Here is a 4519-nt window from a genome sequence, read left to right as displayed (position 1 = left end):
AAGAATGTACATTCTGACAAGTCTTTAGACATTCATTCATTTAACACATAATTATCAAGCATCTATCATGAGTAGCCATTGTTCCCTGCAAGAGAAACATAGTAATGAACAAGACAGATGAGGTCTCTGGCCTCATGTAGCTTATATGTTAGTGAAGAGAAACTTGCATCTACATATACATGCAGACAAATATATATTCAGGCTGAGGAATAAAAGGAACAGGAGGATGACCTACGGAGTGAATCAGGTAAGGGAGAGAGATTTACCTAGAACATTGCAAACAGGACCTCTGAGAGGTTTGGTCTGAAGAATGAGTCTATCCAATATTTCAGGCACAAGGAACAGTGAATACAAAAGCTAAAGACATGGAAAGGAGGTGAGTGTAGTGAGACCCTGGTGACCAAAGGGAAGCATTAGGAGAGGAGTCTTGATAGTAAAGGAGGTAAAGCCAGAAGATAACTATGCCAGCTTTTCAGTACAACTAGTCCATTATCTAACATGCTTGCCTAAAAATCATCCAATTCTCAGGGATCGTAACTCACTTTCCACTTACCACTGACTAAACCCCAGGCATTTTACATTCTGTAAACAGAGAGATAAATTTGGAGAGAACTGACAAATGGATTTTTGCCAGGGTGAGCAAATATTCCCAAAGGCTATGGTTTAATTTCTCTGTGGTGTTTTACCCATATTGTATCTCACTTAGCATTTACTTCAGTTTTCTTTGCTTTTATTTTTCTACTGATCTTCAACGACACATCTGTGTCTCATATCCTTTGAACCAACTCTGTTATCTCACTGGGTTCCTCACCCATGAGTCAAAGAAATGTTGGAAAATCAGGCATTTGCAGTTGGAGAGACAGAAAAGAAGTGTTCGCATGGGGGTTCAACATAGTCATTGGGTATGCCTTTCAGGGTGAGGGTGTGAAGGAGGGATGGTGGCCATGGAAAGACTGCTGGAGGCCTACTTCAGTAGCCCAAGTGAGAGGTAAAGCAGGCAGAAGAAGGGAGAGGACTGCGGAGACAGAAAGAAACGGATTGAGTTGAGAACCAACTTTTAACCAGCTACTTATCAAGGCTTGGATTGAATAGGGCTCATGGAATAAATAAGTTCTGATGAGGAACAGTGGGGGGTAAAAGAGGGGAAACATCAAGAAACAATTATATTAGAGCATGACATTCTTTGGAGGGAAACCCACAGCCTGAGATCATTATGTCGGACACGAAACAACACACCTTCCTGATGGGTAAGAAATAAGGCTCTTGTGTCCCTTCCTTCTAGTCCTACATGGAATGTCCAGACAAACAGATGGGAGAAAAATAAAATATAAACTAGGATGGTAAAGCAGAAACTGAAGGCTTATTAAACTTCAGGGTTAGAGTTTAAAAACAGCCTTAAATACACTGTATTCAATGCATGAGCAGAAAAAACATTAGAACTCTCGAGAAGACATACTAAAAGCACTTCATGGATCGACAAGTTGAGAGAAGCAAGAAATCTACTTTACTTAATATGTTTAGGAAACATATGAACCTACGGCTCAGCATTTTCTCCCAGCCATGATTTTCAGAAACAAATTTAGGGAAGGAATTGTGGAATCTTTGATTTGTTTACCGAACCACTAGCAAATTCTGTTGTTTTTTTTTTTCAACGTTTATTTATTTTTGGGACAGAGAGAGACAGAGCATGAACGGGGGAGGGGCAGAGAGGGAGACACAGAATCGGAAACAGGCTCCAGGCTCTGAGCCATCAGCCCAGAGCCTGACGCGGGGCTCGAACTCACGGACCGCGAGATCGTGACCTGGCTGAAGTCGGACGCTTAACCGACTGCGCCACCCAGGCGCCCCGCAAATTCTGTTTTAGAATATTCACAAAAATCTCCACATTACTGTCCCCAAGTTCATGTACTCTTCCAACTGAATTCCAATACAATCAAACAACTTTTCTTACGTGTATTCCCTTCTTTTATGTCAGGAGCCAATCGTTTCCTCATTCTATACTGTGGCTCTGACTTTTCTGACAGCAAAGCCATAGACTGTTAAGAGAGATTACCATCTGTACTTACCATAGAGCCATACCGAAAGAGAATGTACTCTTGTCAAGGATGAGTTGAATTTTGTCCATAAAAGCACACATGCCCTCAAAGCACCTAGAATCTGACTTACAAATGGGAAGCCCATGTTCAGATTTAGCTTCCATGCATTATATGTCAAAGTTAAAACAAACAGTGGTAAATTACAAAGACAGAATAAAGATATTCTGTCATTTTGGTACATGTAGTAAGCACCAAAGAAAAAGGACCCATATATCAACAGAATCACTGCTATGTAGTTACTGAACCTTCATGAGCAGGAAGTGATTACTCAGTGCTGAAGGTCTGGACTTATTACGTAACATATCCATCAAAGCCAAGGTGATGAAGGATAAGCAGCTTCTGAGATCATCATGTCAGTTAATAGGTACAAGAGCACAAAACAAAAGAGATTAAGAAAGCCAATGTGTTTTATTGATAGAGTCAACCTCGTCTCTCACCAAGGCAAAATACTCATTCAGCCAGCAACCCACTAACGCTGCTTAGAAAAATACATCTATGCCGCAGGTGAAGACCTAACATGCACTTGTATAGGATAGCACAATCAGCAAATTCATTCATGAAGGTCAATGAGAAAGATTTGCTTGAACTAAAAAATCACAATTTCTTCTCTTTTTTTTAAATCATGATTTCTTAAGAGAGCAGAACAAGATAGTCTTAAAACAAAGAGAAAGGATTTTATTTCATTTAGAAAACCCCTTGAGTTCAAGTAAAAACTATACTGAAGCTTATAAACATTCAATTAAGAAGGTGTTCCATAGGAGCACCTGGGTGGCTCAGTCGGTTAAGCGTCTGTCTCTTGATTTCAGCTCAGGTCAGGATCTCACAGTATGTGGATTCGAGCCCTGCATCAGGCTCTGCACTGACAGAGTGGAGCTTGCTTGGGATTCTCTCTCTCTCTCCCCCCATCTCTGATCCTCCCCCACTTGTGCTGCCTCTCTCTCTCTCTCAAAATAAATAAATAAACTTTTTTTTAAAGGAGGAATTGCATAAATAATTCTAGTCCAAGTACCTCCTTCCAGTTCTTTCCACAAACTGATTCTTTTCCTGTGTGTGAGTCTCTCTATCTTATGGTAGCCAGAATTGGCAAGTAAAAATACAAAACGCTCAGTTAAATTTGATTTTGAGATAAGTAACAAATAATATTTATTATGTGTGATAGCTTGTGCTAGGTCTACAATTACTTGTTGATACCTCAAATTCAAATTTAACTGAGCTTCCTGTATTTTTCCCAGCAAACTAGTGTGCCTATGTACGTCTCTATGTATTGTCTTCTTGTTATATACTGTTCTTAACACAAGGACAGATAACATTTGCACATCTGATATCCTTAGAATTATATGTTCTATGTGGCCATCAGGTGGAGGCCCAGACTGTATATCATAAACTTCTGGTACCCAGTGGCTTTCTGGTTGCCCTCAGCTTCTAGCTGCCAGCAGAAATTGGGAATCATGCCCCATTCAAGATAACCCTTTTGCTGGGCTACAATGTCTTCCTGCTCTTGATGAATGACTTACTTCCCACCAATGGTACCTCCCTCATCAGTGTCTACTTTGCCCTATGTCTGTCCCTGATGGTGATCAGCCTGCTGGAGACCACCTCTATCACCTACCTGCTGCACCTGGCCACCACCCAGCCCCCACCCATGCCTCGGTGGCTCCATTCCCTGCCCTTTTACTGCACCTGCCCAACAAAGTGCTGCCCCACTGCACCCCAGAAGAGAAATAAAGCCTTGGGCATCCCCCCCCTGCCCACCACTTGGTGTGAAGGAGCCTGTGGAGTTAGTGGGGAAGATGCAAAGTCCCAGATAGGCAGTTAAATGGGTGTCCTGGGTCATCAAGGGCCCAGCAGAGAGTTGAGATTCAGAAACCACACTTGGTCAGTCTGTGGGTGTAGTTCAGCCACATGATGGACACCTTGCTCTTCTGCCTCTACCTGCTTTTCATGGCCACCTCCGTGGTCACAGTCATCATCCTCTGGAACACCTAGGCATGATGTCTATTTGCTCCTGCAGACCCCAACCCAGAGCTGCTTGTGGCTTCCAGAGACCAGCTAGGTCTTTGCCCCTTGTTGAGTATTGACTGTCATAGCCCAAAGATAACCAGTTCCCTCTTGCATTCCATGCACCTCAATGCAGCCCAACCTCAATGCAGTCTCAACCCAACTCTAGACACTTTCCTCTTGTATCTGCATTCTGTTGGCTTCCTGCACTCCCCTCATGTAGTTCTACAGCCCCTTTATGTCTTCTGCATAGCAGTCCCACCTCCTCTGCTTCCTTACTTGTCCCAATAAATCACTCTGCCAAAAAAAAAAATTACAGAATTTAGAGCAGGAAAGCACTTAGACACAATGTAGTTTAATGATTTTATTCCACAGTTAAGGAAACTGAGACTCAAATAGATTAAATGATTTGACCAGATCCCATA

At 42.2% G+C, this 4519-nt stretch overlaps 1 pseudogene; it reads left to right on the top strand.

Annotated features, from left to right (window-relative positions):
• The first annotated feature begins 3433 nt into the window (after positions 1 to 3433).
• LOC115502271 lies at positions 3434 to 4082 on the top strand (annotated as a pseudogene).
• The last annotated feature ends 437 nt before the right edge of the window (positions 4083 to 4519 follow it).

Source organism: Lynx canadensis, chromosome A1, assembly GCF_007474595.2.
Source record: "Lynx canadensis isolate LIC74 chromosome A1, mLynCan4.pri.v2, whole genome shotgun sequence".
Lineage (NCBI taxonomy): Eukaryota > Metazoa > Chordata > Mammalia > Carnivora > Felidae > Lynx > Lynx canadensis.
The sequence above is the reverse complement of the archived record's forward strand: the minus strand, read 5'-3'. Positions and strand labels throughout refer to the sequence as shown.